This window comes from Heteronotia binoei, chromosome 11, assembly GCF_032191835.1.
Source record: "Heteronotia binoei isolate CCM8104 ecotype False Entrance Well chromosome 11, APGP_CSIRO_Hbin_v1, whole genome shotgun sequence".
NCBI lineage: Eukaryota > Metazoa > Chordata > Lepidosauria > Squamata > Gekkonidae > Heteronotia > Heteronotia binoei.
The window spans coordinates 79,838,820-79,851,014 of NC_083233.1; the positions used below are offsets into that span (position 1 = coordinate 79,838,820).

General features: G+C 49.3%; 1 long non-coding RNA gene across 1 annotated transcript in view; it reads right to left on the reverse strand.

Moving 5' to 3' along the window:
- Nucleotides 1-4,362: 4,362 nt before the first annotated feature.
- The window catches only part of LOC132579643 (uncharacterized), a 46,629-nt gene continuing 38,796 nt past the window's right edge, over nt 4,363-12,195 (reverse strand). Inside the window, exon 3 of the long non-coding RNA XR_009555981.1 lies at nt 4,363-4,459. This is a non-coding gene — a long non-coding RNA (uncharacterized LOC132579643). The remainder of the gene's footprint in view (nt 4,460-12,195) is intronic.

The following is a 12,195-nucleotide window of genomic DNA, read 5'->3' on the forward strand; positions in this document are numbered from 1 at the left end:
GAAGGAAGGAAGGAAGAAAGGGAGGGAGGGAGGGAGGGATGGAAAGAAGGAAGGAGGGAGAGAGGGAAAGAAGGGAGGGGAGGGAAGGAAGGAGGGAGGGAGGGAGGGAAGGAAGGGATGGAAAGAAGGAAGGAGGGAGGAGGGAGGGAGGGAGGAAGGGAGGGAGGGATGGAAAGAAGGAAGGAAAGAGCGTATCGATACAAAGATCTCCAGAATTCACACAGGCCACTGAAAGGATGAGGAAGAAAAGAAGACGACTGCAGTTTTATACCCCGCCCTTCTCTCTGAATCAGGGACTCAGAGCAGCTTACAATCTTCTATATCTCCCCCCCCCCACAACAGACACCCTGTGAGGGCTCTCACAGCAGCTGCCCTTTCAAGGACAACTCTGTGAGAGCTAGGGCTGACCATTCCATTCCAGCAGGTGCAAGCGAGGAGTGGGGAATAAAACCCGGTTCTCCCAGATAAGAGTCCGCACACTTAACCACTGGAGACCCTCTGCTGGCTGCTCCAGCAACTGGAAAAGATTGTCTCAGAAGAGGACATGTTTAGAATCTGTACCATAAGCACCAAGCTATAAAATGGAATTTTCCAAAACCTGATTAAAGGATATCTCACATGCCAGCTTTTGCACACACCCCCCCCCCCCCGGAGATCAGCAAATACATGAGACGGGGCAGCTTCTAAGATTGGACTAGGCATAGCTCACTCTACATTTATGTTAGGACTCACAAGGACCAGGCCAGAAACGTCCTTTCATAAGAACATAAGAGAAGCCATGTTGGATCAGGCCAATGGTCCATCCAGTCCAACACTCTGTGTCACATGAGAACATAAGAGAAGCCATGTTGGATCAGGCCAATGGCCCCTCCAGTACAACACTCTGTGTCACATGAGAACATAAGAGAAGCCATGCTGGATCAGGCCAATGCCCCATCCAGTCCAACACTCTGTGTCACATGAGAACATAAGAGAAGCCATGCTGGATCAGGCCAATGCCCCATCCAGTCCAACACTCTGTGTCACATGAGAACATAAGAGAAGCCACATTGGATCAGGCCAATGGCCTATCCAGTCCAACACTCTGTGTCACCTAAGAACATAAGAGAAGCCATGCTGGATCAGGCCAATGGCCCCTCCAGTCCAACACTCTGTGTCACATGAGAACATAAGAAAAGCCCTGTTGGATCAGGCCAATGTCCCGTCCAGTCCAACACTCTGTGTCACATGAGAACATAAGAGAAGCACATTGGATCAGGCCAATGGCCTATCCAGTCCAACACTCTGTGTCACACAGTGGCCAAAATACCACACACACACACACTGTGGTTAATAGCCCCTGATGGACCTCTGCTCCATATTTTTATCCAATCCCCTCTTGAAGCTCTTGCAGCTATGCTTGTAGCTGCCACCACTTTCCTCTTAAATAAGAGCCGAGATACTCCAGAAGAACGTCACAGCCTGCGCTTGCTGAATGCACACCACTGCGCTTGTACCACTAAGCTGCATTGCTGAACAGCCTTTTCCCGAGCGCCTGAATGTTGTTTTGCTGGGAAGAATACCTGAGAGGTACTGCCGGATGCGCTGCAGCGCCCGCTCCCACCCACAAGCCCCCTCAGATCTGCACTCCATTCTTTGCCCCCCTGCTGGAGAGAGAGCGTTCAGTCATCTTAGTTAAGGGGGCGTCAAGGAGACAAGCGCGGATCGCCGTGGTGTCATTACAAGGCTCGAGCAAATGTATTCCTTTTCTATTGTCAAGAAAGATTTGGCTCGACTGCTGAGATAACGGCGAGAGCCAAAGACGCTCCCACTTGTCGGTTGCGCCAGCGCTTTGAAGCCGAACACGGGGGTGGGGTGGGGGATGCCAGCTCAACGCCGTCCCTTCCAGCAGCTCGGGGAGACGTTTGGGTGAAGGCGATAAAAGCGGTTCAAGCAACATCTGACAGAGCTTGTGTAAATCCATCAATGTTCTGCATCAGGGTCACTTAGATCATCTGCACCAGGAAAACCTGGATTCTGTGACTATAATTTGCCTTGCAAAAGGTCAGGGGCTGCCCAGTGGGAGAATGCAGGCTTAGTCTATCGAAAGCCCTTGGCATCTCCAGGTAACAGAGGTGTGAGAGGCTCTGCCGCAGACCCTGGAGGGTAGAGGCCTGTAAAGGGAGACCCAGCAGGCCTACAGAGCTGGTCCCTTTCGTAGCCAAAACACTGAACTCGGGAGCAGAGGGTCTCCAGTTCAAATCTCACCCCTGCCACAAACTCACTAGGTGGTCTTAAGTGACTTCATTTCCCTGATCTGCATGTTAATAATAACCTCTTCGTTCTAAAGCTTGGGAGCCACATGTGACTCTTTCACACGTATTGTGGGCTCCTGAAGCCCCCACCCCCCTGTCAGCCAGCTTGAAGAAGGCATTTGTCTGTTTAAATCACTTCTCCGAGCCAAGTCAGCTGGTGGCTTGGAGAGTGCATTTAAAGTTACTTTCTTTCCACCTCTCTCTCCCCCATCTATTCCTCCCTTTCTTATGACTCTCAAACATCTGACAGTCATGTCTTGCGGCTCTTAAACTTCTGTATAAATCGATGGTGCGGTCTCATTGGAATACTGTGTACAATTCTGGTCACCGCAACTCAAAAAGGATATTATAGCATTGGAAAAAGTGCAGAAAAGGGCTACTAGAATGATTAAAGGTTTGGAACACTTTCCCTATGAAGAAAGGCTGAAACGCTTGGGACTCTTTAGCTTGGAGAAACGTCGACTGCGGGGTGACATGATAAGAGTTTTACAATCTTATGCATGGGACGGAGAAAGTAGAGAAAGAAGTACTTTTCTCCCTTTCTCACAATACAAGAACTCTTGGGCATTCAATGAAATTGCTAAGCAGTCTGGTTAGAACGGATAAAAGGAAGTCCTTCTTCACCCAAAGGGTGATTAACATGTGGAATTCGCCTCCACAGGAGGTGGTGGCGGCTACAAGCATAGCCAGCTTCAAGAGGGCATTGGATAAAAATATGGAGCAGAGGTCCATCAGTGGCTGTGTGTGTGTGTATATGTATGTATGTATGTATGTATGTATGTATGTATGTATATATACACACACACATACATTGGTCACTGTGTGACAAAGTGTTGGACTGGATGGGCTATTGGCCTGATCCAACATGGCTTCTCTTATATTCTTATGTTCAAGGGCAAAGGCCTCGCTCCCTTGGACAGGGTTTCCTGAGAGGGGAGACTGCTGCTGCTATTATAGAACAAGGTCCCTTTCTCACAATACGAGAACTCCTGGACACTAAATGAAATTGCTGAACAGTCAGGTTAGAATGGATAAAAGGAAGTCCTTCTTCACCTAAAGGGTGATTAACATGTGGAATTCACTGCCACAGGAGGTGGTGGCGGCTGCAAGCATAGCCAGCTTCAAGAGGGGATTGGATAAGCATATGGAGCAGAGGTCCATCAGTGGCTATTAGTCACAGCATATCATTGGAACTCTCTGTCTGGGGCAAGTGATGCTCTGTCTTCTGGGTGCCTGGTGGAGGGCAACAGTGGGAGCGCTTCTAGTGTCCTGGCCCTGCAGATGGACTGGATGGGCCATTGGCCTGAACCAACATGGCCGCAATGACTCGTTTATGCAGCGGGCCCCAACGTGGTGTCTGGGGGGGGAGGGACATAAGGGTACCTACCACTACCTTTCTTGGGCAGGTGTGGTCCTGCCTAGTATGGCTTTATTACCCATTTGAGATCTGATTGGCTGTGGGGATTAAAATAACATTTCAGTGACAGCTGTCAGTACAGTGTTGCTTTTAGTCTCTCTGTTATCTTGTCCACAGTGAATTTTAAAAACTGATTCCTCTTAGCCTCTGCGTTTGGGCTTCCTCTGGGCACATGGTTGGCTCTGCCTTCCCATGTCCATTTTGTGGTTCCCCCGTGGCCCTGTTTCAAAGTTCTAAGGGGGCCCACAGGCTCAGAAAGGCTAGGTTCTGTTCACAGGTTTATAAAGAATGCAAAAAGCAAGACAAATAGGCCAAACTGTAAATCTTTTAACAAAAGGTTTAGAGGGTTAAATAATAGCCTTTTACATTCTTTTTTACTGTTATAACCTCAAGTCATCAAATCTTAATATGTAGACTCTGTGGGACTTTTTATAAAGTACTTTTAAGGTTGTTCTAAATAACTTACATGTTCTGGTCAATGACTGTAACAATAAACTGACTGACTGGCTCAGAAAGGGGTGGGGGGACCTTTCTGCAAATGGGCTTCTTCGCCTCAGGAAAGTCTCCAGGCCGCACCTGGGAGTGAAGGCTGCTGGGTAATTGCCACCAAACTCTGGGAGCGGCCATTCAGCTCCTGGATGCGGCCACAAGAGACGAGGCGTTCCATACCTGGCGCTTGGATTAATTGCTTGTAAACAGTCAGGAACGCAGCTTCCGCTTCCTTGCTTCTTTTGCTAAGAGCGATCACCTGAGGGGGGGAGAGAAAGGGAGGGGACACAAATGAAAAAAACAGAGGAGGTGAGGAGCCACAAAACCAGGGAATGAAAAGACCCCACGCAGAAGAAACCTCATGCCTAAGACAGCAGCAGCGTGGGGTGCGTGAGAGAAGTTACATGTCGTTCATCCCTGTGCCTTTACCAGATATCAGCCTCAAATTCTGTTACGCCTCAGGCAGAAACCTCAAACGCCTCCCCGCCTTCCCACCCCACCCTCAGATTTAAAAAATTATGCTCTAAATAATTGATCACCGGAATGACTCTTTTGTGCTCCCAAATCAGCCGCCTCAGCCCGGCTACTTCTATTTGTTGATTGAAATATTTATACCCTGCCTTTCGCGGAGTCTTCAAGGTGGCTTACAATCGTGCGCATAGGAAATCGGAGCAGAGCGATAAGGGAAGGGCAGTCAAAAAAATACATAAGTCAAAGAGCCACATCCAAAGGAATAACCCCAGCCTGGGAAGGAGCACACAGATACATATCAAACCACATCATGTCTGAAGGCAGACGACATCTAGGCGAGGCAACCCACCTCATGGAGAGAGCATTCGCTACAGCTCTGGTGCCATGTTGAGAAGGCCCTGCCACAGGTGGCCCTCCTCTACACCTCAGGCCATAGAGAAATGTGCAACAGGGTGTCCAAGAAACACACAGATCTGTGCAGGGCCTTTGATGTGGCAGTCTGATGCCCTTGGGAGCCACGTGGATTAAGTTTGACGTGGTTGTAAACAGAAAGCATGAGGAAGCCACTGAAGGCTGCACATGCACTCAAAATGGTTGCTTTTAGATCCCGCTCCCCCACCAAGATTAGCTGGCCAGTGGGGGAGGAGAGAGACTTACAATCTAATTTAATCACTGAATTTATATCCCGCCCTATCCCGCAAGTGGGCTCAGGGCGGCCTACAACAATAAAAGCAAACATATCAGATTAAAATAAGATCATAAAAACAGGTACAAGGAGTAGGTGGAAGCCAATGACTACATCAGGGGAGAGCCAGTTTGGTGTAGTGGTGAAGTGTGCGGACTCTTATCTGGGAGAACCGGGTTTGATTCCCCACTCCTCCACTTGCACCTGCTAGCATGGCCTTGGGTCAGCCATAGCTCTGGCAGAGGTTGTCCTTGAAAGGGCAGCTGCTGTGAAAGCCCTCTCCAGCTCCACCCACCTCACAGGTTGTCTGTTGTGGGGAGGAAGGTAAAGGAGATTGTGAGCCGCTCTGAGACTCTTTGGAGTGGAGGGTGGGATATAAATCCAATATCTTCATCTACCTCACAGGGTGTCTGTTGTGGGGGAGGAAGGTAAAGGAGACTGTAAGCTGCTCTGAGACTCTTCGGAGTGGAGGGCAGGATATAAATCCAATATCTTCATCTTCTTCTTCAGTGGTAGAGCATCTGCTCGGTAAGCAGAAAGTCCCACGTTCAATCCCCGGCATCTCCAGCTAAAAAGGGTCCACGCAAATAGACGTGAAAAACCTCAGCTTGAGACCCTGGAGAGCCGCTGGAAGTCTGAGTAGGCAATACTGACATTGATGGACCGGGGGTCTGATTCAGTAGAAGGCAGCTTCATATGTTCATTGCTGGCAACATTACTGCCAGTGCGTTCCAGAAGTTGGGAACATCTGGGTGACACTCTGGTGTTTGAGGAAAAAACTCTACGGTAGAAGCCATTTTTATGGTAAGAGTTCTTGCCCAAATACTAGAGTGTTGCTGGGATGTCCCAATGTGATGATGTCATTTCCGGTACATGCCAGAAGCGATGTCATCTCTGGGCGTCCGTCCTGCATAGCAACCCTGGACTTCCTGGGTGGTCATCCCAGCCAAGTACTCACCAGGGCCAACCGCGCTTAGCTTCCAAGATCTACTGAGACTGGGCTAGCCGGGGCCATCCAGGTTGGGTTGCTATTGGGCTACTGTCCTCTGAATCCAAAGTCCCTTCCCCCCATCTTCTGCCAGTTGTCATGGCAATTCTACCTCTGAGATGGTCTGATGTCACTTCCAGGTGCAAGGGGAGCAACACCAAAACACTGGGATGCCCTCTCTCCAATAAGAACATAAGAGAAGCCATGTTGGATCCAGTCCAACACTCTGTGTCACACAGTGGCAAAAAATTTTATATATACACACACACTGTGGCTAATAGCCACTGATGGACCTGTGCTCCATATTTTTATCTAAACCCCTCTTGAAGGTGGCTATGCTTGTGGCCGCCACCACCTCCTGTGGCAGTGAATTCCACATGTTAATCACCCTTTGGGTGAAGAAGGACTTCCTTTTATTCGTTTTAACCTGTCTGCTCAGCAATTTCATCGAATGCCCACGAGTTCTTGTATTGTGAGAAAGGGAGAAAAGTACCTCTTTCTCTACTTTCTCCATCCCATGCATTATCTTGTAAAGCTCTATCATGTCACCCCGCAGTCGACGTTTCTCCAAGCTAAAGAGTCCCAAGCGTTTCAACCTTTCTTCATAGGGAAAGTGCTCCAGCCCTTTAATCATTCTAGTTGCCCTTCTCTGGACTTTCTCCAATGCTATAATATCCTTTTTGAGGTGCGGCGACCAGAACTGCACACAGTACTCCAAATGAGACCGCACCATCGATTTATACAGGGGCATTATGATACTGGCTGATTTGTTTTCAATTCCCTTCCTAATAATTCCCAGCATGGCGTTGGCCTTTTTTTATTGCAAAGGCACACGGCAGCATTTCCCCCAGCTGGTCAGGGGGAGCGCCCGCAGGGGCCTGGCAACCTCTGAATGCGGAGGTTCCTTTCAGTCACCAGGGCTAGTAGCCACTGACAGACTTCTCCTCCAGGAATCCACCCAATCCCCTTTGAAAGCAGTGTACCTTTGGCCATCGCAACATCCTTTGGCAGCAAATTCCCCATTTTAATCACTCTCTGTGTAAAGTCGCCTTTCCTATTGTCCATCCTGAACCTACTGCCCATCAGTTTCATGGGGAGGGACGGTGGCTCAGTGGTAGAGCATCTGCTTGGTAAGCAGAAGGTCCCAGGTTCAATCCCCGGCATCTCCAACTAAAAAGGGTCCAGGCAAGTAGGCGTGAAAAACCTCAGCTTGAGACCCTGAAGAGCCATGAATGGGACTGTGGCTCAGTGGTAGAGCATCTGCTTGGGAAGCAGAAGGTCCCAGGTTCAATCCCTGGCATCTCCAACTAAAAAGGGTCCAGGCAAATAGGTGTGAAAAGCCTCAGCTTGAGACCCTGGAGAGCCGCTGCCAGTCTGAGTAGACAAGACTGGCTTTGATGGACCGAGGGTCTGATTCAGTATAAGGCAGCTTCATATGTTATGTTATTAGGAGAGGGACAGTGGCTCAGTGGTAGAGCATCTGCTTGGGAAGCAGAAGGTCCCAGGTTCAATCCCCGGCATCTCCAAAAAAGGGTCCAGGCAAGTAGGTGTGAAAATCCTCAGCTTGAGACCCTGGAGAGCCGCTGCCAGTCTGAGAAGACAATACTGACTTTGATGGACCAAAGGTCTGATTCAGTAGAATGCAGCTTCATATGTTCATTGGATGCTCTCCAGTTCAAGTCTTTTGAGAGAAGGAGAAAATGCTCTCTGTGTCAACTCTGTGTCAACTGTCATGTCCTCTCCCAGGGGTGGCCAAACTGTGGCTTGGGAGCCACATGTGGCTCTTGCACACACATTGTGTGGCTCTTTAAGCCCCTATGACCCCATTGGCCAGCTTGGAGAAAGCATTTGTCTCTTTAAATCACTTCTCCAAATCAAGCCAGCTGGCAGCTTGAAGAATGCATTTAAAGTTACTTTCTACCTGGTCTTCTCTCTTTCCTCCCCTATTTTCCTTCCTTCCTTCCTTCCTTCCTTCCTTCCTTCCTTCCTTCCTTCCTTCCTTCCTTCCTTCCTTCCTTCCTTCCTTCCTTCCTTCCTTCCTTCCTTCCTTCCTTCCTTCCTTCCTTCCTTCATCTGACATTGATGTCTTGTAGCTCTTATATTAAGCAAGTTTGGCCACCCCGTCCTCTCCGTAGCCGTCTCTCTTCTAAACAGAAAAGTCCCAGATTCTTTCCTCACAGGGAAGGCGCTCATTTTTAATTCTGGACACTTCTGGATTACTGAACAGGAACGCTGGCAGCCCTTGGCACATTAAGCATTCCCTCCCGCCCACCCTTGTTTGGCTGCCAAAGCATCACCTGTCCCTGGACAATCCCACCCAGAGACAAAGTCTAATTGAACAACAGGCGGTCCTCCATTCAAGCCCATCTACCATTCCGTGTCTGGCGTGGCATTCCAAAAAGAGCCCAGTGGCCTTGGGCAAAATCTTTAACGCTCCCGTTAACATCACGACACTTTAAATCTTTGATGCTCTCTGAGTAAACGGAAATTATAATTTAATGACGGGGTTTAAATAAGAAATCAGATGTGGCCTCCCCCCCCCATTTTGTTTAGGGCTGGGGAAAGTGACCCTCGGGAGGTGGAGGCCGACAGCTCACCCGTCTCCTCTCAGCCCGCCGGAACCTCCAAAGTCTTTTCAGAGGGGGGAACAGAACCAAAGGCTGTACGTCTTGTCATTCCAACCCGGCAAACCACATGGCTATTCCAAGACTTGCATTCAGAAACTCTGGGTCTTTCAGGAAGTCAGAAGAAGACGACGACGACTGCGGATTTATACCCCTCCCTTTTCTTTGAATCAGAGTCTCAGAGCGGCTTACAATCTCCTTTATCTTCTCCCCCACAACAGACACCCTGTGAGGTGGGGTTGAGAGGGCTCTCACAGCAGCTGCCCTTTCAAGGACAACTCCTACGAGAGCTATGGCTGACCCAAGGCCATTCCAGCAGCTGCGAGTGGAGGAGTGGGGAATCAAACCCGGTTCTCCCAGATAAGAGAGCTATGGCTGACCCAAGGCCATTCCAGCAGCTGCAAGTGGAGGAGTGGGGAATCAAACCTGGTTCTCCCAGATAAGAGAGCTATGGCTGACCCAAGGCCATTCCAGCAGCTGCAAGTGGAGGAGTGGGGAATCAAACCCAGTTCTCCCAGATAAGAGTCCAAGCACTTAACCACGACACCAAACTGGCTCTGGAAGGGGCTACTGGAATGGAGCAAAACATGGGAGAACTCAGCATTCTATGCATGGAGAGTAGGACATTGTCCAGTGTACATGAAACACACAAGTGGGTTCAGATGCCACCAAGTGACTTCCATGGGGATTCTATGAATTAACAATTTCCAAAACCTATTCCTGTTCACAGCCTTGCTCGGGTCCTGCAAACTGAGGGCCGCAGCTTCCTGAACTGAGTCCATCCATCTCATGTTCCACTTTTCTTGCACATATCAAAAGCATAGAAGAAGAAGAAGAAGAAGAAGAAGAAGAATTGCAGATTTATACCCCGCCCTTCTCCCTGAATCAGACTCAGAGCGGCTTACAATCTCCTACGTCTTCTCCCCCCACAACAGACACCCTGTGAGGTGGGTGGGGCTGAGAGGGCTCTCACAGCAGCTGCCCTTTCAAGGACAACTCCTGTCAGAGCTCTGGCTGACCCAAGGCCATTCCAGCAGGTGCAAGTGGAGGAGTGGGGAATCAAACTCGGTTCTCCCAGATAAGAGAGCTATGGCTGACCCAAGGCCATTCCAGCAGCTGCAAGTGGAGGAGTGGGGAATCAAACCAGGTTCTCCCAGCTAAGAGTCCAAATAGACGAATGCTATAATAGACAAATGCTATTAATTATCATTATTGTTGTTGACGTGGTGAAGGCTGGAACGCACTCACAAAAGCAGGTTCCTCCCCCGCCCCCCACCCCTGGGCTCAGATCTTTCTCCAACATTCTCTCTGTGTGAAAATCTCACAGGCTCTTAAAGTTTTGCAAAACATTTCTGCACCCCCTGCTGAGGACATAAGCCCCTCAAGGCAACCACGAAGTTACAAAGTGGGGGGGGGGGCAGTATATGCTTATGCATTATGTATTCTGGGGGAACGTGCTGACTTCCTACGCACAAAACTCAGCCAGTTTTCACAACTTCATTGGACTCCAGCTGTAACTGAAACTTTGCTTAGAACTCAGGTTCAACTTCACACCAGCAAGCAGCTCCCCCCTGCCCCCCCCCGTCCTTTCTGCTGAAGTCAGAGAATCCTCACAGTTCTCACATGGGCAGGGGAGAGAGAGAAAGCTCAGCTTCAACCTGGGGGACGCAGCGGGATGCAGGAAAAGACAAATTTCCTTCCAAAAGAGAATCTGGGTGTTAATATGCCTACTGAGCCGCCAACTTCTCGCAAGGCTCGACTATTGAAATGAGGCTCTGGGGGGAGAACAGCAGAGGAATGGAGGAGGGAGAGCGAAGTTAGGTCTGGATTCCTTCCTGGAAGATTTGGGACACAGCTGATGAAAAGATCCCACCAAGCAGGGTTTTTTTGAGCAGGAATACAGTTCTGGCTAGATTGGTGGCAGAGGGTGTGGCCCAACATGCAAATGAGTTCCTGCTGGGCTTTTGCTACAAAAAGCCCGGTGTGAAACAATGGTGACATCAAGGGGTGTGGCCTAATACGCAAATGAGTTCCTGCTGGGATTTTTCTAGGAAAAAATGCTGCGCAGAACAATGGTGATGACAGGGGGTGTGGCCCAATATGCAAATGAGCTCATACAGGGCTTTTCCCACACAAAAAGCCCTGTGTGAAACAATGATGATGTGGGAGTGGCCTAATATGCAAATAAGTCCCCGCTGGGCTTTTTCTACAAAAAGCCCCACATGAAACAATGGTGACATCAAGGGGTGTGGCTTAATACGCAAATGAGTTCCTGCTGGGCTTCTTCCAGAAAAAAATCGCTGTGCGAAACAATGGTGATGGTCAGGGGGTGTGGCCCAATATGCAAATGAGCTCATACAGGGCTTTTTTCACAAAAAGCCCCGTGTGAAACAATGTTGACATCAAGGGGTGTGGCCTAATACGCAAATGAGTTCCTGCTGGGCTTCTTCTAGGGAAAAAAATCACTGTGCGAAACAATGGCGATGTCAGGGGGTGTGGCCCAATATGCAAATGAGCTCCCACAGGGTTTTTTCTACAAAAAGCCCTGTGTGAAACAATGGTGATGGGGGAGTAGCCTAATATGCAAATGAGTCCCTGCTGGGCTTTTTCTACAAAAAGCCCTGCGTGAAACAACGGTGAAGTCAGGGTGTGTGGCCTTATATGCAAATGAGTTCCTGCTGGGCTTTTTTCTACAAAAAGCTGTGCTACAAAGTAATCTGGCTGCGTACCCAATGGGGTCCCTCCCCCTCCACACTGGGATCTCTCAGAGCTGCCCTTTCCCCTTGGTGGCTTCTTTCGTCTCAGCATCCTTTGGAGCAAGGTTAAAATTAAAAAAAACACCCACTTCACCTGCTGTCCGTTACAGAAAACAACTCCACTGGGAACTTCAGTACATGGCAAGGTGGTTCCACAATGTCTAACGTATCTTGAACATATATGAACATCTGAAGCTGCCTTATACTGAATCAGACCCTCAGTCCATCAAAGTCAGTATTGTCTACTCAGACTGGCAGCGGCTCTCCAGGGTCTCCAGCGGAGGTTTTTCACGCCTATCTGCCTGGTCCCTTTTTAGTTGGAGATGCCGGGGATTGAACCTGGGACCTTCTGCTTCCCAAGCAGATGCTCTACCACTGAGCCACCGTCCCTCCCCATCTTGAATAATTTCAGACATACCTGCCTCGAAAAGACCATTCCGGAGGGAAACGCAGCGACTTGCCTTATGAACG